Source organism: Pseudoliparis swirei, chromosome 11 (assembly GCF_029220125.1).
Source record: "Pseudoliparis swirei isolate HS2019 ecotype Mariana Trench chromosome 11, NWPU_hadal_v1, whole genome shotgun sequence".
Classification (NCBI taxonomy): Eukaryota; Metazoa; Chordata; class Actinopteri; order Perciformes; family Liparidae; genus Pseudoliparis; species Pseudoliparis swirei.
Genome location: NC_079398.1, coordinates 16,382,290 through 16,407,049, shown reverse-complemented (window position 1 = coordinate 16,407,049; position 24,760 = coordinate 16,382,290). Strand labels below are relative to the sequence as shown.

General features: G+C 45.6%; 1 protein-coding gene and 2 long non-coding RNA genes across 4 annotated transcripts in view; 1 reads left to right on the top strand and 2 right to left on the bottom strand.

The window, feature by feature from the left end:
* LOC130201452 (neuronal PAS domain-containing protein 3) overlaps positions 1-24,760 on the top strand; it is a 228,276-nt gene that overhangs the window by 154,590 nt on the left and 48,926 nt on the right. The gene's annotated exons all lie outside the window — the stretch shown is intronic.
* On the bottom strand, positions 14,288-15,317 carry LOC130201471 (uncharacterized). Its single transcript, XR_008833185.1, has 2 exons — positions 15,206-15,317; positions 14,288-14,729 (listed from the first exon to the last, which is right to left on the bottom strand). It is a non-coding gene; the product is annotated as an uncharacterized LOC130201471 (long non-coding RNA).
* LOC130201472 (uncharacterized) lies at positions 15,439-17,912 on the bottom strand. Of its 2 annotated transcripts, XR_008833187.1 has the most exons (4): positions 16,876-17,912; positions 16,622-16,724; positions 15,787-15,919; positions 15,439-15,607 (listed from the first exon to the last, which is right to left on the bottom strand). It is a non-coding gene; the product is annotated as an uncharacterized LOC130201472 (long non-coding RNA). The 2 variants fall into 2 exon arrangements; XR_008833186.1 differs by having other exon boundaries at positions 16,622-17,912.

Sequence of the window (24,760 nt, the reverse complement as noted above, 5' to 3'; positions counted from 1 at the left end):
CACCCCTGTGTGCTTGGATCCTGGACTTCCTGACCGCCAGGCCACAGGTGGTCAGGGTGGGCAGAACACCTCCAAACCCCTCACCCTGAACACAGGATCCCCCAGGGTTGCGTCCTCAGCCCGCTACTGTACTCCCTGTACACACATGACTGTGTGGCCAGGTTCAGCTCCAACACCATCATCAAGTTTGCGGATGACACAGTGGTGGTGGGCCTGATCTCCGACAACGACGAGAAGGCCTACCTGGAGGAAGTTGCTGATCTGTCACTCTGGTGCCAGGACAACAGCCTCATCATGAATGTCACCAAAACTAAGGAGCTGATTGTGGACTTTAGGAGGGTACAACAACAGAGGACGTACTCACCACTGGGGATTAACGGGACTACTGTGGAGAGGGTGAGCGGTATAAATACCTGGGAGTCCACATCACCGAGGATCTGACATGGTCAACGAACACAGACACTCTGGTGAGAAAGGCAAGGCAGCGCCTCTACCACCTCAGGCAGCTGAGGAAATTTAAAGTTTCCCAGAGGATCCTTCAGTCCTTCTACTCTGGAGCTGTAGAGAGCGTCCTGACAGGAAGCATCACAGCCTGGTTTGGCAACTGCTCCGCTCAGGACAGGAAGGCTTCAGAGAGTAGTGCTCGGCTGAACGCACTATTGAACTACACTCCCACCCTGCAGGACTTGTACACCAGGAGGTGCAGAACCAGAGCCGGCAGGATCATGAAGGATCCTCACCACCCCAACAACAGACTGTTTCAGCTGCTGCGGTCAGGCAGGCGCCTCCGTAGTCACGCTGCAAGAACAGAGAGACTGAGACGGAGTTTCTTTCCTCAGGCCATCAGGACTGTGAACTCCGACCTCACCAGGACCCCCACATAGACCCACACAACTGCCCTCTTAGGCACACACACACACACACACACGCACACTTACTGTAAATATTGTGTTGTTTTTTATTGTAAATAGTGTGTACTTGTTGCCCTTGCACATTCCTGCTGAGCATTGCCACTTTCATTTCACTGCACACCCTGTGTGTGTATGTGACAAATAAAACATCTTGAATCTTGAATCTTGAATCTATCTTTGTAGTTGTGTGTCTTTTTGTAGTTCTTGTGTGTCTCTGAAGTTTTTTGCTGTCTCTTTGTAGTTGCTGTGTCTCATTGTAGTTGTGTGTCTCTTTGTAGTTGATGTATGTCTCTTTGTAGTGTGTGTGTCTCTTTGTAGTTGTTTGCTGTCTTTTTGTAGTTGATGTCTGTCTCTTTGTAGTCTATATATGTCTATTTTAGTTGTTGTGTGTCTCTTTGTGGTTGTGTGTCTCTTTGAAGTAGATCTGTGTCTCTTTTAAGTTGTTGTGTGTCTCTTTGTAGTCACTCTGTCTCTCTCGGGGTATAAATCTTGAGTTTGAAGACGAGTCCTGCGGTGACGAGCTTTCGTTATCCGTACATTGTTTTCTGGAACTCCTATTTATCGACACACATTAGCCCCGCCCCCCACCATAAGCCCCGCCCCCTCCCATCAGTTCAATACAAGGAGCTCTCAGATATGAAAAAAGGACAATCAGTTTACTAAATTAAAGAGGAAGGCATCCCCCCCCCCTCTCTCTCTCTCTTCCTGTCACTGTGTCTCTCTATCTCCCCCCCCCCCCCTCTCCCGCGTTCTGGATTAATTCCCCCTCCAAGATTGATTGATGATTTCTATCAAATAATTGATTAATTGTCAAATTGGGTCCCCGAAGCTTTTAACCGCCGGCGCCGCTGAGCTGGTTATCTTGTTCTCTTGTTTTATCAGCTGCTGGAGGAGTGGCAGAGAGAGAGAGAGAGATAGAGAGAGAGAGAGAGAGAGAGAGAGAGAGAGCGAGAGATGGAGCGAGAGAGAGAGATAGAGAGAGAGAGAGAGAGCGGGAGATGGAGCGAGAGAGAGAGAGAGAGAGAGCTTGTCTTTGCCTTGTTAATCCCTCATGTGTACACAGAGGTTCTTCACCCTCGTCCTCCTCACTGCGCTCCCCTCCTCCTCCTCCTTTAATGACTGTGGTTTCTTCTTCTTCTTCTTCTACATGATGTGTTATGTCGGCATCAGAACAAGTATCCCGACGCGGCTGTGGTGGTGGCTGGGGACTTTAATAGGGCAAACCTAAAAAAAGTCATGCCGAACTTTCACCAGCACATTACGTGTGCTACCAGAGGGGAAAGAACGTTGGACCACTGCTATACGCCATTCAAGAGAGGCTACAAGGCTGTCTCTCTCCCTCCGTTCGGCAAATCGGACCATGCCGCCATTTTCCTGCTACCAGAGTACCAAAAAAAGATCGCGCGGGAAGCGGTAGTGACGAGGACGAAGCGGTGGTCTGACCAATCAGAGGCTGAGCTACAGGACGCTCTGCGTGTCGCCGACTGGGACATGATCCAATCCAGTTCCAGTGACGTCAGCGAGTTTGCGGACGTAGCAATGAGCCTCATAGCAACGCTAGCGGACACCATCGTCCCCACGGTAAAAGTTAGGGTCTTTCCTAACCAAAAGCCGTGGGTTGATAGATCCATCCGTGAAGCTGTGAACGCCCGCATGCTGCCTATAACTCCGGTCTTGTATCCGCAACATGGACGAGTACAAGGCAGCGGTCTATGGACTGAGGAGGCGGTGAAGGAGGCCAAGAGGAGGTACCGAGACAGAGTGGAATCACAGATGGAGCAGCGCGACACCAGGCGCCTATGGCAGGGGCTACGGACTATCACAGACTACCAGATCAGACCCCGCAATGGTGAGTGCCGACGCATCCCTAGCGGACGACCTGAACTCATTTTATGCACGGTTTGAGGCTAGCAACAACAGCGCTAGCTCGCCGGCTAACAACAACACCGTTAAGCGTAGCCGAGGTGAGTTCTACCGCTGGGATGAACACACACTCTCTGTGACCGAGCACAGTGTGAGGAGGGCTCTGTTGAGGGTGAACACCAGGAAAGCTGCAGGTCCAGATGGCATATCTGGGCGAGTACTGAAGACCTGTGCTAACCAGCTAGCTCCAGTGTTCACCACAATATTCAACCTCTCCTGGCTGAGTCCGTGGTCCCCGCCTGCTTCAAGAGATCCACTATTGTCCCTGTGCCCAAGAATGCTTCTCCAGCATGTATGAATGACTACCGACCGGTGGCCCTCACCTCGGTGGTCATGAAATGCTTTGAGAGGCTGATAAAGGACTACATCTGCGCCTTCCTCCCTTCCTCCATGGACCCGCTGCAGTTTGCTTATCGCCCAAACAGATCCACGGATGATGCTGTCTCCCAGGTACTGCACACCACACTCTCTCATCTGGACAGCCAGAGGGGGCTATGTGAGACTGCTGTTCATTGATTATAGTTCAGCTTTCAACACCATAGTCCCTCCAGACTGGCCGGCAAGCTGATTGAGCTGGGACTGAACACCCCCTGTGTGCTTGGATCCTGGACTTCCTGACCGCCAGGCCACAGGTGGTCAGGGTGGCAGACACCTCCAAACCCTCACCCTGAACACAGGATCCCCAGGGTTGCGTCCTCAGCCCCTACTGTACTCCTGTACACACATGACTGTGTGGCCAGGTTCAGCTCAACACCATCATCAAGTTTGCGGATGACACAGTGGTGGTGGGCCTGATCTCCGACAACGACGAGAAGGCCTACCTGGAGGAAGTTGCTGATCTGTCACTCTGGTGCCAGGACAACAGCCTCCTCATGAATGTCACCAAACTAAGGAGCTGATTGTGGACTTTAGGAGGGTACAACAACAGAGGACGTACTCACCACTGGGGATTAACGGGACTACTGTGGAGAGGGTGAGCGGGTATAAATACCTGGGAGTCCACATCACCGAGGATCTGACATGGTCAACAAACACAGACACTCTGGTGAGAAAGGCAAGGCAGCGCCTCTACCACCTCAGGCAGCTGAGGAAATTTAAAGTTTCCCAGAGGATCCTTCAGTCCTTCTACTCTGGAGCTGTAGAGAGCGTCCTGACAGGAAGCATCACAGCCTGGTTTGGCAACTGCTCCGCTCAGGACAGGAAGGCTCTGCAGAGAGTAGTGCTGGCTGAACGCACTATTGGAACTACACTCCCACCCTGCAGGACTTGTACACCAGGAGGTGCAGAACCAGAGCCGGCAGGATCATGAAGGATCCTCACCACCCCAACAACAGACTGTTTCAGCTGCTGCGGTCAGGCAGGCGCCTCCGTAGTCACGCTGCAAGAACAGAGAGACTGAGACGGAGTTTCTTTCCTCAGGCCATCAGGATTGTGAACTCCGACCTCACCAGGACCCCCACATAGACCCACACAACTGCCCCTCTTAGGCACACACACACACACACACACTTACTGTAAATATTGTGTTGTTTTTTATTGTAAATAGTGTGTACTTGTTGCCCTTGCACATTCCTGCTGAGCATTGCCACTTTCATTTCACTGCACACCCTGTGTGTGTATGTGACAAATAAAACATCTTGAATCTTGAATCTTGTAAAAGGAAGGAAAATAATCGCTAATTATTTTTCAGCTTTAATTAGATGGAGGAGATTTTTATTTTTTATTTTTAAGCCTTTTGACAAACTGTCGAGGTGATTATGAATTCAGCAGATTGGTGTGTGAAGAGGATTCATCACTTTAAGTCGTTTTCTTCACCTCCGTCTCGCCGAGGCCGGCCAATCAGACGGCCCGGTTCCAGAGACAATTAACAAGGGGGCGGAGCTGTAATTAAACATGCCCCCCCCCCCCCCCCACACTCTTCCTCTAATGTTAATGCTCTGCAGAATTAAAAGTATCATTTTGTTTGTTGTCACCGGCACATTAAAATGATTTATACAGTTTTATTAATTATTTAATTAATTAAAGCGAGAGCAAATCAAATGTGAATTTTTGTATTTTTAAGATCACTAAAAGGTATATTATTATTTTATTATTATCATGTTATATATTCGTAAATCCGTGATGTCTTTACAACATATTTATTTATTATGTTTTTATATATTTGACTTTTAGAACCGAAACTCATGATTAAATAATCAATTAACCCGTTTGTGATATTGAATCTTGATCCATCATTCAGAAGTATGTGTGTATGTCGATTAGAAAACAAATACTCATATTTTTTTAAAAACGTCTGAAAGTCTTAAAGCGACACAACAATAAACGTTTCACGAGCTCTGAGGACCTGTTGATCCACATGTGTGTGTGTGTGTGTGTGTGTGTGTGTGTTCATGTACGTGTTAATGTGTGTGTGTGTGAGTGTTTATGAGAAGAGGCGATGCCTGCAGCTGCCCTCTTAGTGATCTAATTGAGACGTGTGTGTGTGTGTGTGTGTGCCTGGCATGGAAGTGGCGCTGGCCGGCGACCATATTTGGGCGTAACGGGCCAGAATCCAACAGACTAATTTGAGTCTGGCCGGGACGACGGCGCGGTTATTATTTTCCTCTGGACCATCAGGCAGAGGACACACAGCCATCTGCTGCACACACACACACACACACACACACACACACACACACACACACGCTGCAGGTAATATGAAGGATTTTTCTGTTTTTAAGAGGAAGAAAAAAAGTTTCTTTGAGTCTCATTTTTTTATTTATTACTTTTGGACGTGGATTGAGGAACAGATGTTAATTTGATCCTGATGACGACACGATCAGCAGCTGGAATGCTGGGAAGTTTATTTTAGACATAAAGATATATAACAAAAAGATATACATTTAGTTTGGCAGATTCATTTACAGAGAAGAGAAAGAAGAGCTCTTACGTCTCTTCTCTGTGGCGGGCGATCGACATTCATACGGAACCCGACGGGGCTCTCTCTCTCCTATTGTTCACTGGATTGAGTTGGCCTGCTGCCAGAGGACTGGTGTGTGCCTGCATGTGTGTGTGTGTGTGTGTGTGTGTGTGTGTGTGTGTGTGTGTGTGTGTGTGTGTGTGTGTGAAGCGATTTGTGTCTGTCTTTGTCATTTAAAGTGGCTCAAACACACTCACACACTTGCGAGGTGGTTCTGCTCGCAAATGCAGGAAGGTTTACGCACACGCACACACACACACACACACACACTCACACGCACACACACACACACACACTCAGATGGTCATTGGGAGGCGAGGCAGAAAGCCTGATCCCTGCTCTCTTTCACTCCAATCCACATTCCCTCAGAGAGAGCTGGTGATACACACAAACACACACACGCACACACAAACCCACACACACACACACACATACACACATATACACACACACACACACATACACACACACCCACACATACACCAACACACACACACGCACACACACACGCATACACATACATACACACACACAGACACACACACAAACACACACACACACTCCCAGTATTCCCAGTGGGCTGCTGCTGGTCTGCAGGGAAGCGTTGAATGAATTAGCATTAAGCAGACTGTCGGCTCCGTCCTCTGAACGTCCACAGATCTCCTCCTCCTCCTCCTACTTCTCCTCCTTCTCCTCCTCCCTTCTTCTTCTACTTCTTCTTCTTCTTCTTCTCCTCCTGTCTTTCTTCTTGAGGATCTTTTATTTATTTGGTCCTGGACCTATTTAATATTTTTAAATACATTTATTCTCCTACTTTTTCATTTAATTTGTAGTATATATATATTAGGGCTGTGAAACGATTAACATTTTTAATCAGGTTAATCACAGGTTTCTGTGGATTAATCATGATTAATCACATATATACACTTACAGGGGGGGGGGTGCAAGTGACTTTTTTCGTGCCGATGTGCGCGCACACTCCGGCATCCGAGCTCTGCGGCGCGCGAGACGGAGATCGGAGTCGTGTTAACGCGACACGTAGAGACAGAATGACACGCTGCTGGTTAGAGACGACCAACAACAGACGGATTGGAAGCTCATTCTGCGCATGCGTTAAATGCGTTAAAAAAACAAACTAATTAATCCTGTAATTTAATTAACTGAGTTAACGCGTTATTTTTCACAGCACTAATATATATATATAATTGTTTTATATGTATGTATATTTATACATTAAATAGAAACAAATATATATTTTAAATATCATAAATATTTTTTTGTTTTATTCATTTATTTACAAATTGACATGTATTATTTTTATTTTTTATTTTATCCTACCTTTAATGTTTTTATACTTCATTCTATAATAATGATTTGTTTTTTTAATTACGTTTTGTAATGCATTTTCTTCCTCTTTGGCTCTTTATTTTTCTCTTCTTCTCTCTCTCTCTCTCTCTCTCTCTCTCTCTCCCTCCCTCTCCTCTTTTTCTTCTTCTGTGTCCTGACGGGAGGTCCCCATTTGCATGAGGTCAAAGAGGGGCATTATGGGAGATGGAGGAAGGAGGAGGGAGGTCACAGTTAATTGAGCCACCCCTGGTGAACTTGAACACACACACACACACACACACACACACACACACACACACACACATACACACAGTTTCATTCATATAGCGCTGACTCCAGAGCTGTCGTGTTAGCTCTGATACTAAAGTATCTATAATAACTTTAATATCTGGTGTGTGTGTGTGTGTGTATATGTGTGTCTGTGTGTGTGTGTGTGTGTGTGTGTGTGTGTGTGTGTGTGTGTGTCTATGTCCTGTTAAAAGATGAACTGATGGAAAAGTTGGAGACAAAAAGGAGGGATTGAAGAAGAAGAGGAGTCGAGGGATTGAAGAAGAGTAGGAGTGCATTTGTTGAAGAAGAGCAGGAGTAGATGGTTTGAAGAAGAGGAGGAGTGGAGATATTGAAGAAGAGGAGGCATGGTGTAATTGAAGAAGAGGAGGAGTGGATGTGTTGAAGAAGAGGAGGAGTGGAGGGATTGAAGAAGAGGGGGAGTAGAGGGATTGAAGAAGAAGAGGAGTGGAGGGATTGAAGAAGAAGAGGAGTGGATGTGTTGAAGAAGAGGAGGAGTGATTCTTTAGACATGAAGGAGAAAGGAGTGAAAGGAGGGGTATTAGCATGCTGACAGGAAGCTGGAGGAGGTTATCTGCACCAAGGTGCATTCTGGGAAAAGGCACAACAGATACAGAAAGAGACAAGAATAACATTTAAAATTATATCAGAATTTTATTTTCTTCTTTTTTAGAGAATACGTGTTCCTACAACATTAAATAAAGAAGATGAAGAAGAAGAACTTAGATGCTAAAATGTTACGTGTGTGAGTGTTAGGTGTTTGTGTGTCTGTGTGTCTGTGTGTGTGTGTGTGTGTCTTTCTGTTTGTGTGTGTGTGTGTGTGTGTGTGTCTGTGTGTGTGTGAGTGTTAGGTGTTTGTGTGTCTGTGTGTCTGTGTCTGTATGTGTGTGTCTTTCTGTTTGTGTGTGTGTGTTAGGTGTGTGTGTATTAGGTGTTTGTGTGTCTGTGTGAGTGTGTGTTAGGTGTGTGTGTGTTAGGTGTTTGTGTGTCTGTGTGTGTGTCTGTGTGTGTGTGTGTGTGTGTGTGTGTGTGTGTTAGGTGTTTGTGTGTCTGTGTGTGTGTGTGTGTGTGTGTGTGTGTGTGTGTGTGTCTGTGTGTGAGTGTGTGTTAGGTGTTTGTGTGCGTGCGTGTGTGTGTGTGTGTGTTAGGTGTCTGTGTGTCTGTGTCTGTGTGTGTGTGTATTTCTGTTTGTGTGTCTGTGTGAGTGTGTGTTAGGTGTCTGTGTGTGTGTGTGTGTGAGTGCGTGTGTGTGTAGGTGTGTGTGTGTGTGTGTGTGTGTGAGTGCGTGTGTGTGTGTGTGTGTTAGGTGTCTGTGTGTCTGTGTGTGTGTGTATTTCTGTTTGTGTGTCTGTGTGAGTGTGTGTTAGGTGTCTGTGTGTGTGTGTGTGTGAGTGCGTGTGTGTGTGTGTGTTAGGTGTGTGTGTGTTAGGTGTTTGTGTGTCTGTGTGTGTGTGTGTGTGTGTGAGTGCGTGTGTGTGTGTGTTAGGTGTTTGTGTGTGTGTGTGTGTGAGTGTGTGCGTGCGTGTGTGTGTGTGTGTGTTAGGTGTCTGTGTGTCTGTGTCTGTGTGTGTGTGTATTTCTGTTTGTGTGTCTCTGTGAGTGTGTTAGTGTCTGTGTGTGTGTGTGTGTGAGTGCGTGTGTGTGTGTGTGTTAGGTGTTTGTGTGTCTGTGTGTGTGTGTGTGTGTGAGTGCGTGTGTGTGTTTGTGTGTTAGGTGTCTGTGTGTCTGTGTGTGTGTGTATTTCTGTTTGTGTGTCTGTGTGAGTGTGTGTTAGGTGTCTGTGTGTGTGTGTGTGAGTGCATGTGTGTGTGTGTGTTAGGTGTGTGTGTGTTAGGTGTTTGTGTGTCTGTGTGTGTGTGTGTGTGAGTGCGTGTGTGTGTGTGTGTCTTCGTGTATGTGTGAGTGAGTGTAGGTGTGTGTGTGTGTGTGTGTGTGTGTGTGTGTGTGTGTGTGTGTCTGTGTCTGTGTAGGTGTGTGTGTGTATTTCTGTTTGTGTGTCTGTGTGAGTGTGTGTTAGGTGTCTGTGTGTGTGTGTGTGTGTGTGTGTGTGTGTTAGGTGTGTGTGTGTGTGTGTGTGTGTGTGTGTGTGTTTGTGTCTGTGTGTCTGTGTGTGTGTTTGTGTGTCTGTGTGTGTGTGTGTGTGTTAGGTGTGTGTGTGTTAGGTGTGTGTGTGTCTGTGTGTGTGTGTGTGTGTGTGTGTGTGTGTGTGTTAGGTGTGTGTGTGTGTGTGTGAGTGCGTGTGTGTGTGTGTGTGTTAGGTGTGTGTGTGTGTGAGTGCGTGTTTGTGCGTGTGTGTTAGGTGTACACTCCTGCTGCACGGTGAGGAGACACCTTCATACATTACAGAGGGAGGAGGGGCAGCGGGGGCTAAAGGACACACACACACACATACGCACGTTTGCCTCCGTGAACGTTGGAGGGCTGAAGGTCCTGTGAGGTCTTGTGAAGGTTGTGTGAAGGTCCTGTGAAGGTTGTGTGAAGGTCCTGTGAAGGTTGTGTGAAGGTCATGTGAAGGTCCTGTGAAGGTTGTGTGAAGGTCCTGTGAAGGTCCTGTGAAGGTCATGTGAAGGTCCTGTGAAGGTCGTGTGAAGGTCCTGTGAAGGTTGTGTGAAGGTCCTGTGAAGGTCCTGTGAAGGTCATGTGAAGGTCCTGTGAAGGTCCTGTGAAGGTCATGTGAAGGTCCTGTGAAGGTCCTGTGAGGTCCTGTGAAGGTCATGTGAAGGTTGTGTGAAGGTTGTGTGAAGGTCCTGTGAGGTCCTGTGAGGTCCTGTGAAGGTCATGTGAAGGTTGTGTGAAGGTTGTGTGAAGGTTGTGTGAAGGTCCTGTGAGGTCCTGTGAAGGTCCTCTGAGGTCCTGTGAAAGTCATGTGAAGGTTGTGTGAAGGTCCTGTGAGGTCCTGTGAAGGTCATGTGAAGGTTGTGTGAATGTCCTGTGAAGGTCCTGTGAAGGTTGTGTGAAGGTCCTGTGAAGGTTGTGTGAAGGTCCTGTGAAGGTTGTGTGAAGGTTGTGTGAAGGTCCTGTGAAGGTTGTGTGAAGGTCATGTGAAGGTTGTGTGAAGGTTGTGTGAAGGTCCTGTGAAGGTCATGTGAAGGTTGTGTGAAGGTCCTGTGAAGGTCCTGTGAAGGTCCTGTGAAGGTTGTGTGAAGGTTGTGTGAAGGTCATGTGAAGGTCCTGTGAAGGTCCTGTGAAGGTCCTGTGAAGGTTGTGTGAGGTCATGTGAAGGTTGTGTGAAGGTCCTGTGAGGTCATGTGAAGGTTGTGTGAAGGTCCTGTGAAGGTCCTGTGAAGGTCATGTGAAGGTTGTGTGAAGGTTGTGTGAAGGTCCTGTGAGGTCATGTGAAGGTTGTGTGAAGGTCCTGTGAAGGTCCTGTGAGGTCCTGTGAAGGTTGTGTGAAGGTCCTGTGAGGTCCTGTGAAGGTCCTGTGAGGTCCTGTGAAGGTCATGTGAAGGTTGTGTGAAGGTTGTGTGAAGGTCCTGTGAAGGTCCTGTGAAGGTTGTGTGAAGGTTGTGTGAAGGTCCTGTGAGGTCATGTGAAGGTCATGTGAAGGTTGTGTGAAGGTCCTGTGAAGGTTGTGTGAAGGTCCTGTGAAGGTCCTGTGAAGGTCCTGTGAAGGTCGTGTGAAGGTCCTGTGAAGGTCCTGTGAAGGTTGTGTGAAGGTCATGTGAAGGTCCTGTGAAGGTTGTGTGAAGGTCCTGTGAAGGTTGTGTGAAGGTCCTGTGAATGTCGCGGCGCCGCTGAGCGGACTGAGACCAATACTATGCAGTTTCAGGAGGTTTGTATTCATGTTCAGGGGCTGGAGGGGAGATGTAGTTCTATTGGATCTTAAAGACTACAGACAGGATAATGTTTGGCCTCCAGCTTTTTTTGAGGTTTCTGAGTTTTCCCACCTCAGCTCAGGTGACGTCCAGGTCACATGATCAGTTCCTTCTATCTCCTCTCCTCCCTTGTTTCCTCCTTTCCTCTCCCCCATTGTTTCCTCCTCTCCTCCCTTGTTTCCTTCTCTATCATGCTCATCTCCTCTTCTCCCCTCTACTGATTCCTCCTCCCTTCCCATTCTCTCTCCTCTTCTTGAACTTTTCCTCTATGGTCTCCTTCTCCTCTTCCTCTCCTCCTTTTTCTCTCCTCATCTCTTCCTCCTCCTCCTCCTCTCTTCCTCTCCTCCTCCTCTCCCCTCCTCTCTTCCTGAGATTTACAACCGGTCATTACTTTGATGGTGTGGAGACAGTAAACAGATCAGCGTTGCCGTCGGAGACCAACATTTATGCTTTATTTATTGAAGTGAGAGAGAATGTGTGCGTGTTTATGTGCGTGTGTGTTAATTGTGTGTGTGTGTCTGTGCGTGTGTGTGTGTGTATGTGTTTATGTGCGTGTGTGTGTGCGTGCGTGTATGTGCGTGTGTGTGTGTGTCTTTGTGTGTGTTTGTCTATGTGTACATGTGTATGTGTGTGTGTTTGTGTTTTGCGTGTGTCTGTGTATGTGTGTGTGTATGTGCGTGTTTGTATGTGTGTGTGTTTTATGCTTGTGTGTGTGTTTAGATGTGTCTATATGTGTGGTGTGTGTGTGTGTTTGTGTCTATATGTGTGGTGTGTGTGTGTGTGTGTGTCTATATGTGTGGTGTGTGTGTGTGTGTGTCTATATGTGTGGTGTGTGTGTGTGTCTATATGTGTGTGTGTGTGTGTGTGTGTACATGTGGATGTGTGTGTCTAAATGTGTGCGTGTGTCTAATTGTGTGTGTGTGTGTCTACATGTGGATGTGTGTGTCTAAATGTGTGTGTTAGTGTGTGTGTGTGTGTGTGTGTGTGTGTGTGTCTACATGTGTGGTGTGTGTGTGTCTATATGTGTGGTGTGTGTGTGTGTGTATATGTGTGGTGTGTGTGTGTGTCTATATGTGTGGTGTGTGTGTGTGTGTGTCTATATGTGTGGTGTGTGTGTGTGTCTATATGTGTGGTGTGTGTGTGTCTATATGTGTGTGTGTGTGTGTGTGTCTATATGTGTGTGTGTGTGTGTGTGTCTATATGTGTGTGTGTGTGTGTGTCTATATGTGTGTGTGTGTGTGTGTGTCTATATGTGTGGTGTGTGTGTGTGTCTATATGTGTGGTGTGTGTGTGTCTATATGTGTGGTGTGTGTGTGTGTGTCTATATGTGTGGTGTGTGTGTGTGTCTATATGTGTGGTGTGTGTGTGTGTCTATATGTGTGTGTGTGTGTGTCTATATGTGTGTGTGTGTGTGTCTATATGTGTGTGTGTGTGTGTCTATATGTGGTGTGTGTGTGTGTCTATATGTGTGTGTGTGTGTGTGTCTATATGTGTGGTGTGTGTGTGTGTCTATATGTGTGGTGTGTGTGTGTGTGTGTCTATATGTGTGGTGTGTGTGTGTGTGACTTCATTCCAGTGTTCAGAGGTCACGTGTCTCAGACCCGTTAGTTCTTCTATCCTTGACGCTCATTTAGACACTCAGCCTTCCTCTCTCCACCTCCTCTTCCTCTGCCCTCCTCCTTCTCTCCTCCTCCTCCTCTCCTCCTCCTCCTCTTCCTCCTCTAGCTGAAGAAGGTGATGCTTCATGGTTTCATGCGCTCACTAACGTCACTAATGCAAATACACACCACCACGAGCAATCATGTTTATGGACGAGACGGATTGATTGACACCATCCAGGGGGGGGGGGGGGGGGGCTGATCGATTGGATCACATATTGATCGTGAGGTGGAGGTTCTGACCTTCTGACAGCCGGCGCCACATTAATGCATATAAACAGCGAGGAAAACTTAACTTATATTCTGCGGCCTGGAAATCTAAATCTAAATCTTTTGGGAGCAGAGCTGCAGATTCCGGAGGTCCTTGAAGGCATCGAGGTGACTCAGGTCCTGAGTGGTTTTAAAGTGTGTGAGACCAGAGGAGCTCCGCAGGGTCATATCAGGAATGTGAGGGTCCCGGGATGGTAGGCAGATTTGAGGGTCCTTGATGGTCCTCCAGATGGTCCTCAGGGCTTTTGAAGAGACTCCCATGATGCATTGTGGTTATGAGCCCTCAGGAGGTTTTATTAAGGACTGGCCCTTTAAGAGTTTCTAGGAACTATTTTATTCAAGGTACACGAGAGAAGAGACTTTAAGGGGGTTTCCAACAGGTTGAAGGAGTTTTTAAAGGTGTTGAATCATCAATGAAGGTTTCTCCTTGAGTATTACGTTTATTGATTAGTTATTGATGATCAATTTATTATTTAACACAATATTCTAAAGGTCACATTATGTTAGGGAGAGACACGAGTCCTTCTTTGGTCTTTGAAACCTCCCAAATGCTCTTCTTCATGAATTTAAATCCAGTTAATTTACACTACATTGATGCTGCACATACACACACACACACACCACACACACACACACACACACCATACACAGCAAAATCGAAAGTGTGAATTTAACTCGCATAGTGTTAAAATCAACACTTTGCTGGTGTTTATATAATCCACTGCCCGAGTTAAATTTACACTTTGCATAGTGTTAATATTTTAACTCATTAATAGTGTTAATATTTAACACCTATAGTGTTGTTAAAAGACACGCAAAAGTGTACTTTTAACACTCAATTGTTGTTGATTTCTAACACTCTTGGTGTTATTTAATGACACATTGCAGTGTATTTTTAACTCTAAATTGTTGTTGATTTCTAACACTCTTAGTGTTATTTAATAACACATTGCAGTGTACTTTTAACACTAAATTGTGTTGTTTGCTTTCAGTAAGAGTGTTGATTTCGAACACTCGTCATGTTTAATGCTATGTAAAAATTTACTATTAACACTAAAATTGTATATCTACATACGGTCAAATGCTTACACCCCAAAAACAGTGAACTTCAATAAATTATTGATACAATTCTTTTTATTTTATTCAGAAAATATCTTCAAAGCACCATCATGCACATTTACAAAAATCAACTCCTGGCAGGCCGCATGTACAACACCACAAATGAAACACTTCATTTTTAAACCACGTGCAAGACCTTCGCCCAGAACTCACGTACTCTTGGAGACTGATCTGTTGTTGTAATATCGATGTTGTAGACTGTTGTCTGCACAAAGGTGAAGAGTGGGACCAAAGTTTCATCGTAAGACAGGTTGAACACGTAGTGGGATTTAAATAGTTCATCAAAAGCACCCAACGAGCTCGTAGCTTGGCAGGGGATGAGCCGTTTATCCACAACGATGGAGAAGGCATAGATTCTGTTTTTGTTTCGGCCAACAGCAAGGATGTACGGTTGTTTAGCCTCTCTTCCCAGCAGGTGTTCACTGATGCTGCAGCATGACTGAAAAACACAACATGAAAAACTTAGCTCAAGTTATTAGCCATGCAGTGGTACTTGTTGCTCCATGAGTTTAATAGATCCTCCAATTTGAGCAGTCATCTGGCCCTGTGTTGCAAAAATGAAATGTGAGCTTCACTGGAAGTGTCTTCCTCCCAAATTAAGTCCCACTTTATTTTGAAAAAGGAACACTCAGTGAAGCGTGTATAAGAATTCGAATTATCACTTTAAAGCAGTGTAGGAAAATGAAGAGTTAGCAAGCTTTCAACTGCTCACTGCATAGTTGAGTCTGTTAGATAAAATAAATGTTGATTTGCTCCTGTGTCGAAAAAGTCTTTGCTGTTGAAGAACTGTTGTAAAGATTGCAAGATTGAGATGTTCAGATTAGTTGTTATTTTTCAAGCTTAAATCAATTTTTTATTGAGTTAATATAACTGAAAAACTGGCTTGTGGGATTTACGCAGATGAGACACACATACCTTGTGACAATGCAACATTTTTCCCACTGCATCACTGGGACTTATTTTGATCCTCTTCCGTCCAGCTGTGGGTGGCAAGAGATGGAGAAGCAGCAGCAGAGAAGCCATGTCACTGTCCCGTCTACCAGGAGTAAATGAGGCAAAACAAATCATGTATATGTACTTGAATGCACAAAGTTAATAGCACCAGCCATTTGGATAATAAATTAAGGATATCATGTAGCTTACGGTATGATCATCTTCTGGAAGGTTCTCTGCAGCTGTCAGAAGTTGGCACAGCTCAGTTGACGGAGTCAGGTGTTTGGCCTCTTTGATGACCGTGGGCTTGAATGCTGTATCCCACTTCTCGAGCATCTTGGAAGCCGTCTCAGCACCAAACACCAGCGTGAAGTCTTGATTCAGCTGTTGATCATACAGATGCCAACAATAATAAAAATTAAGCAAAAGGTGTGTGCTGATAACTACTTACATCCAACCAAATTAAGGACTAGAGTTTAAATAAAAGATGTGCACAACTCACGAGTCCTTTGACGCCTAAAAACGTGGAAATAAATTCTACAATATTTTGAAGAAACACTTACCCATCCATTTCAGTCATATGGCCAATATGTTGACAAGCTGTCTACGGGTGCGGTGCTTCAGCGAATTTCCTGACTTGTACTCTTCAAGGACATCTTCACCTCCAGGTTTGGTGAGCAAGGCATTTTCTACCATCTACTCACATAAGATTTTAAAAAATTTAGTGTATAATTCAATTCAGTTTATTTGTATAGCCCAATTTCACAAATTACAAATTAGTCTCGGAGTGCTTTACAATCTGTACATACACATCCCTGCCCCAAAACCTCGTGATCGGACCAGGAAAAACTCCCAAATAATTTTCAGTCTTAATCAAACAAACAAATTGGTCAGGTAACGTAGAAACAACTTTTCAGGATATGTGGGGCATGCTGAAGCCAAAACAAGCAATATAGTCTACACTACAAAAGACAAGGCACCGTTCCATGTATGTAAATTAACCTAATTGAATAAATATGTATGGAAAGAAGAGTTACATAATACAAAGCTACACAACAGCTAAACCCTGGGTTAATTATTAATTTACACTAAACTAAGTTTCGTAACTTTCTCAATCTGGCACTCACCATTCTAAATTTAATTATAGTCCAATTGGTGAGAATCATCATTCAGTTAAACAATTTTCTTGATGATATTGTGAGTAAAAATGTTAACTGACATCTACTGCTTTCAAGTACCTCTTTGCAGTCTCTGAATCAAACCTTTTTTGTAGACCTGTCCATGACCTCAGAGCTCAAAATCCCCCTTTGTCTTATCCTATGAACAATGCCACTTAAACATTGTGTATTTGTTGTTAAACCAGCAATAATTTGTTTTTTTACATAATATGTTACTCACCTGCAGTGATGAATTCCAAATAGGTGAAACCTAGCTGTAATCGGATGTACTTCTTGGTCCTCTGGTATCTCACCTTCAGCAGCATGGTGATATCTTGCAGAAACTGTACAGAGTGGAAAAAGATAGCTGTTCAACTTTCTCTAGGCAAGGAGTTATTAAACATGTATTAAGTCCAACAAGTGGCTAAAGTTACAGGGTATAGCTAAGTTAACGTTAGAACCTTAGTCTCTGAGATGTTGGAAGTCTATAATTACCGTTTTGGTATCAATTAGGCACTCGCTTTTTCCTCTTTAGTCCCTGTCGCAGTTTAGCATATACCTGCGATAAAAGTCGGCCAATTAAACCATACGCCGGTGAAATGCAAGACAGCGAGACCGCAGTTCCGCGAAACTACCGTTAGCCCTCGACACAGCAGTAACACGAAACTAACGTTAGCCCTCGGCACAGCAGTACCGCGAAACTACCGTTAGTAACGTTAGCCCTCGAGACAGCAGTACCGCGAAACTACCGTTAGTAATGTTAGCGCGCGAGACAGCAGTACCGCGAAACTAACGTTAGCCCTCGACACAGCAGTACCGCGAAACTACCGTTAGCCCTCGACACAGCAGTACCGCGAAACTACCGTTAGCCCTCGACACAGCAGTACCGCGAAACTACCGTTAGTAATGTTAGCGCGCGAGACAGCAGTACCGCGAAACTACCGTTAGTAAAGCTAGCCCTCGAGGCAGAAGTACCGGAAACTCGTTTATGTCCTGTCATGGTGGATCGTCGAATTTCTGATGGCAAAATAATGTGGCATAATTAAGTTAAATATTCTTCAAGAAATTTACTGAAAGAAAAAAAGTCTATTTATTATTTTGGCCTGGAATTAAATATGCTCGGCCGGTTTGAACAGGTTCATACATATTTATTGACTGATGTTACACTTCCTGGCTTATTTCTCCTCCCTTCAACCAACTAACGTTAGCAAACGTTAAATTAGCTATTAGTCACAAGCTTCACTAAAATATAAAACACGTCATTTCATATGAAGATGAACAGCCTGTAGAAGTAAATATAATGTGTACTTACCTTCTGAAATAACAGCTAAATATCTTCCTGACCACGGGTTTTCTTCACCGTGACTTCAAGAAGAAAGAGCGCGTTGAAACCGGATGTGCAAGTAACTCGGTCAGGAGAGCATCACTTAACTCGCCGCAATAACTCCGCCCCCAGAGCTGTTTTAACACTGTAAGTGCTAAAAGAACACCACAATCAACACGGATCAACTCAGAATATTTGACACTGGGAAATCAACACTACCAATTTTGCTGTGTACACACACACACACACACACACACACATGCTGCAGGTAATACGAAGGATTTTTCTGTTTTTAAGAGGAAGAAAAAAAGTTTCTTTGAGTCAATTTATTTACTTTTGGACACACACACACCAAGACCTTTACTCTCCACACACACACACACCTTATCCTTTCTCGCTAATGACACAGGTGCTAATTTCCTAATGCGTCCTGTCATCCTCGACACACACACACCCCACACAGACACACACACACACACACAGACACACACACAAACAATGATTAATGCAGGTCTTATACACACTTCTGCCTCTACCTCTCTCTCACAAAACACACACACACGTATACACTCAAACACACACACATACACTCACACACACACACACTTTCTCTTTTTCACAACCAACTTTTCAAACTCACACACACTCTACACTCTAATGACACATGGGCTAATTTCCTAATGCCCGCCAATACACGCACACACACATACACACACGTACACACACACACAGACACACACACACACACACACACACACACACACACACACACACACACACACACACACACACACACACACACACTGTGAGTGATATCCAGACCATTATGGGCCTTTTATTTACACTGGCTTTACAAATGAGCCCTAATTAGTGGGTCTTAACGATGTGGTGGGAGAGCAACAAGAGAGGGAGAGATAAGGAGAGAGAGAGGGAGGGAGGGAGAGAGAGAGAGGGAGGGAGAGAGAGAGAGGGAGGGAGAGAGGCATGTGCTTGGAGGTTTTTTTGTAAATGTCAAGAGCAGAGAGTTGATGGCTTCATCAATCCTTTATCCCTGGAAAACACCTGGAGGAGGAGGGAGGAGGAGATTAGCCAGGGAAAAGAGGAAAAGGAGGTGCAGAGGAGGGGAAAGAGAGATGAGCTGGAGGGGAAAATACATAAAATAGGGAGGGAGAGGCCGAAGGGAGAAAGTTGGGAAAGGAGAAGAGGAGGAGGAGGAGGTGGGATAAGAGAAGAAAAGGAGGAGTAAAGTGAAGATGAGAGGAGGAGGAGATGTGTGTGGGGAGGGGAGGAACAGACAAAGTGATGATGGAGAGGAAAGGAGGAGATGGGATAAGAGGAGGAGAAAAGAGAAGCCGAGAGGAGGATAAGGAGGAGGACATGTGTGTGTGGAGGAGAGGAAGGAGAAAATGTATGGTGAGGAGGGAGGGAGAGAGGAAAGGAGGAGATGGATACATAGAGAAATATTCAGTGTGTAAGGGGGAGGAGGAAAGGGAAGGAGAGAGGAGAAGATGGAGGTGTTGAGACAAAACGGAAGAGGAGAGGAGGAGAAGAGGAAGAGGAGATGCGTGTGAGTGACCGATGAGTTCATAGTATTGGAACGCACCCCGTAATGACCTGCTGGCTTCACAGCTGAGGTGAACTCCTCCTCCTCTGTTTCTCCCCCTCTCATCTCCCCTCTCTCTCTTTCTCTCCCTCTCATCTCCCCTCTCTCTCTTTCTCCCCCTCACATCTCCCCTCTCTCTCTTTCTCCCCCTCACATCTCCCCCTCTCATCTCCCCTCTCTCTCTTTCTCCCCCTCTCATCTCCCCTCTCTCTCTTTCTCTCCCTCTCATCTCCCCTCTCTCTTTCTCCCCTCCCATCCCACCTCTCATATCCCCTCTCTATTCTCCCCTCTCTCTAATTCCCTCTCTATTCTCCCCTCTCTATTCTCTCCCTCTCTTTCTCCCCCTCTCATCTCCCCCTGTCTATTTTCTTTCTCATTACACCTCCATTTATGTTTTGTATGCCTCTCCCCCCCCCCCCCCCCCCATGTGACCCAGGACCGGCTCGCATTAGGCTCCTCCTCCTCTTAAATCACTCATTTAAGTGCAAATCGTGTCACTCTGGAGCCGCCGAGCAGCTGCTGGTCCATGTCAGCATAACTGGATGTGACCGCGCTGGCTTAGCGTGTGTGTGTGTGTGTGTGTGTGTGTGCGAGTGTGTGTGTTTGTGTGTTGTGCTCTGTAACCCCTATAGATTGTGAAACCTGCACTTTAAATGCAGAAAACAGACAAATTGATGGGCGATTATAAAGAGATCTGTGCACACGGCTCTGTTCTAAAGCTGTGGTGTGTGTGTGTGTGTGTGTGTGTGTGTGTGTGTGTGTGTGTACCTTGAATGGGGAAAGTAAAAGGCTTCAAAGGAAACTCAAAGAAACAAACAGAGGAACACAAAGTGCGAAGATGTTTCTGGAAGTTGTCAAATATCTTAATCTAAGTTTAACAGCTGATTGAAAGAAGTGGAAGTCTGTGTGTCTACCTGTCTGTGTGTCCACCTGTCTCTATGTCCACCTGTCTGTGTGTCCACCTGTCTCTATGTCCACCTGTCTGTGTGTCCACCTGTCTCTATGTCCACCTGTCTCTATGTCCACCTGTCTGTGTGTCCACCTGTCTGTGTGTCCACCTGTCTGTATGTCCACCTGTCTCTATGTCCACCTGTCTCTATGTCCACCTGTCTGTGTGTCCACCTGTCTGTGTGTCCACCTGTCTGTATGTCCACCTGTCTCTATGTCCACCTGTCTCTGTGTCCACCTGTCTCTGTGTCCACCTGTCTCTATGTCCACCTGTCTCTGTGTCCACCTGTCTCTATGTCCACCTGTCTCTATGTCCACCTGTCTGTGTGTCCACCTGTCTCTGTGTCCACCTGTCTCTATGTCCACCTGTCTCTATGTCCACCTGTCTGTGTGTCCACCTGTCTGTGTGTCCACCTGTCTCTATGTCCACCTGTCTCTATGTCCACCTGTCTCTATGTCCACCTGTCTGTGTGTCCACCTGTCTGTGTGTCCACCTGTCTCTATGTCCACCTGTCTCTGTGTCCACCTGTCTCTATGTCCACCTGTCTGTGTGTCCACCTGTCTCTATGTCCACCTGTCTGTGTGTCCACCTGTCTGTGTGTCCACCTGTCTCTATGTCCACCTGTCTCTATGTCCACCTGTCTGTGTGTCCACCTGTCTCTGTGTCCACCTGTCTGTGTGTCCACCTGTCTCTATGTCCACCTGTCTGTGTGTCCACCTGTCTGTGTGTCCACCTGTCTCTATGTCCACCTGTCTCTATGTCCACCTGTCTGTGTGTCCACCTGTCTCTATGTCCACCTGTCTGTGTGTCCACCTGTCTCTATGTCCACCTGTCTCTATGTCCACCTGTCTCTATGTCCACCTGTCTGTGTGTCCACCTGTCTCTATGTCCACCTGTCTGTGTGTCCACCTGTCTCTATGTCCACCTGTCTCTGTGTCCACCTGTCTGTGTGTCCACCTGTCTCTATGTCCACCTGTCTCTATGTCCACCTGTCTGTGTGTCCACCTGTCTCTATGTCCACCTGTCTGTGTGTCCACCTGTCTGTGTGTCCACCTGTCTCTATGTCCACCTGTCTCTGTGTCCACCTGTCTCTATGTCCACCTGTCTCTATGTCCACCTGTCTCTGTGTCCACATGTCTCTATGTCCACCACCTGTCTCTATGTCCACCTGTCTCTGTGTCCACCTGTCTCTGTGTCCACCTGTCTCTATGTCCACCTGTCTCTGTGTCCACCTGTCTGTGTGTCCACCTGTCTCTATGTCCACCTGTCTCTATGTCCACCTGTCTGTGTGTCCACCTGTCTCTATGTCCACCTGTCTCTGTGTCCACCTGTCTCTATGTCCACCTGTCTCTATGTCCACCTGTCTCTATGTCCACCTGTCTGTGTGTCCACCTGTCTCTATGTCCACCTGTCTCTGTGTCCACCTGTCTCTGTGTCCACCTGTCTCTATGTCCACCTGTCTCTGTGTCCACCTGTCTGTGTGTTGACAGGTGAGTCTCAACCTTTTCTTTTAGTCGATGAAAAAGAAAAAATGCACACACACATATAGGGGGCGACTCCTCTGGTTGTATAAAAGTATCTGCTTCATGTGTTAAAGCTGCATTCTCTCTCCTGACCACCAGGGGGCGACTCCTCTGGTTGTATATAAGTCTTTATAGTGACTCTACTTCTCTCTTGATGTATTCCCTCAGTAAACATTGTAAACATGAGTTTATGTCTCAGTCTCTAGTTTCACGTCTTCTTCTATACAGCATGATGTCATCATTTAGTGCATTATGGTCTGTAGAGTCAACAGACCATGAAGCAGGGGGCGCTTCAGGGGCGGGGCTACAGGTGATTGACAGGTCTCTACCTCGATGCCTACGTCTTGAGTCTATGATGTAAACACTCGTTTATCTTTATAATTATTCTCTGTTTGATAGAATATTTCCGCCTCCTTATCCGTCATATTTCGTCTTCTTCACCATCAACGCCGTCATCTCTCTCCGGCAGAGGGAGCGGCGGGGCGGCGAATCCAACGCACCCGGGCGGAAAAAAATCTGAGTTTACACAAACAGCCTAGGCGAAGAAATTAAAGATGCTTTTTGCTCTTTATCTGGAGGAGAATTCATTACCTGCAGAGGAGAGGAGCTGAGCGCTGTCAGCAAGAATAATGACTTGTCTAACTGATAGGAGACGCACACACACACACACACACACACGTCAAACGCAACATGAACAAACACATTCAGGTTCAAACGCACACACACTCCCGAATAAAGCACATATGCGTTCTCTTCGTTCACACACACACACACACACACACACACACACACACACACACACACACACACACTGTAAAATGCAATAAGTTGACTTTACTTGAAAAAGGTGAGGAAACCGATTGCCTCAACATTTCTAAGTAAAGGAGCTCAATAATTTTAAGTTCTTAAAGCTAAAAAAATTAATTTAGGCAACTCATGTAATTGCAGTAAACATTAGTATAGTTTACTCAAAATTATCAGTTAGGTTAACTATATTTTGTAAATTCAGACAACCTAAAGATATGAGTGAAGTTAACTTAAGATCTTTAGTTAAGTTGGCAATAAATAGTTAGTTAGACAATTTAAAGATCCAAGTCAATAAGTTCACATTACTTAGAAATAATCAGGAAACTGAATGCCTCAAAATTATAAAGTAAGCTGAACTGAAAATGCCGCGTTAGTCCACAGGGGGCGCCAGAAACAACAAGAACGATAAGTATTTTATTTATTTATTTTCAGCACAAACTCAAGCTGCTGGTGTTTCAGGAAAAGATATGCATTATGGGAAATCCAGCATGTGGATTATGTCTTCCAGTTTTTACGTTTTTTTATTAACTTTATGGAATTTAAGAAATAAACGTCCGGTGCGTAACTTTTAATGTATAATATTTTACGGCCACCTTTAACACATTTAGCATTTCTGCTGATGTCTCTGTGCACGCTGCACGTATACAAACGTACAGACACTTAGTTTACACCATAACACACACACACACACACACACACACACACACACACACACACACACACACACAGGTAGTAACCTCTCGGCGCTCCGATCCAGAGGGAATCATCTTGAATGTGAAATTGAAAACAAACATTGGTTTCAGAGGGTGGAGCGTCTCCGTCAGCCTGGAGCTCAGATCGGCCTCCAGATAATCCGTGTTCCCTAAATTCAGATCAACACACACCGAGCGGCCCGAACACACCTCCACCTCGTTCCTCTGTGACGGAGGACAAGAGCATTTTATTTTGAAAATACATTCACGTAGAAGACAAAGGAGTCCACTTATATATGTATATGTATATATTTATAAACATATACATATATATATATGTATATATATATATGTATACATATATATATATATATACATAGAGAGTTTTTGTTGTTCTTGTCAAGGTCACCTCAGCTGAATGTAGAGATCCTGAGGGAACACCACTGTGTGTGTGCGTCTTTTGTCTTTGTGTGTGTGTGCATTTAAAGCGGTCGGGGGTAACAACAGGCTGCAGCGACGCATTTCAATCGCTGCTCAATTAATTGCCCTGTAGACACACACACACGCACAAACACACACACGCACACACATATGCATGTACAAGCACACACTCACATAGACACACACACACACTTAGTATACCCTCAAGAGTATGTGTGTGTGTGTGTGTGTGTGTGTGTGTGTGGACACGCTGCAGGCGAAATCTCATCCATCAGGCCTGCTGAAGGTCCTCGGGGCAAAACGACACACACACACTGACAGACACACACAAACGCACACACACACCTGCAGCTCTGAGTCATTAACACACCAAACAAATGAAATCTTCTCAATAAAAGGAATAAGCAGCGGAGGACGTATTAGCATGAGGAACACGATAAAAGTGCTCCTCCATTGTGTCATTATCGCAGCCCACAATGCACCGGGGGAGGTCGCGATCGGCCACCGCCGGTTGGTAGGGCTTATCGGCGTCTGGGGGTCCCTCGCTGCGAGCGCTCAAAGACCGCCATTGTTGAGAGATTTGGAGAGAGAACAGAGGAGAGATTTAGAGCACTCAGTGGATTTAGAGAGAGAGAGAGAGAGAGATAACAAACTGAAAGAGCAGACAAACAACTCAGCTGGTCGTCTAACATCCATGTTGAGTGTCATCGCACCCGGTGGAGTCGCGCCCTGGTGGTCAAGAGAGAGAATGCAGCTTTAACACATGAAGCAGAGACTTCTATACAACCAGAGGAGTCTAAACAAAGTCTACATTTAAGTGATTTTATTTAGAAAATTCTGCATTTGAGTTTCATCACAGACTCCGCTCTGCTCACGTCTTTGTATTTGAAGTTGTTTTGCTGTTTCTAAAGCAGCAGTTGCGTTTGTGTGTGTGTGTGTGTGTGTGTGTGTGTGTGTGTGTGTGTGGGTGTACTCTAAGCCCCTGCTTCTGGCCCTGGAAAGCCCTGTTTGCTATCTAGGCTCTATGTTTCTGCTGAATCA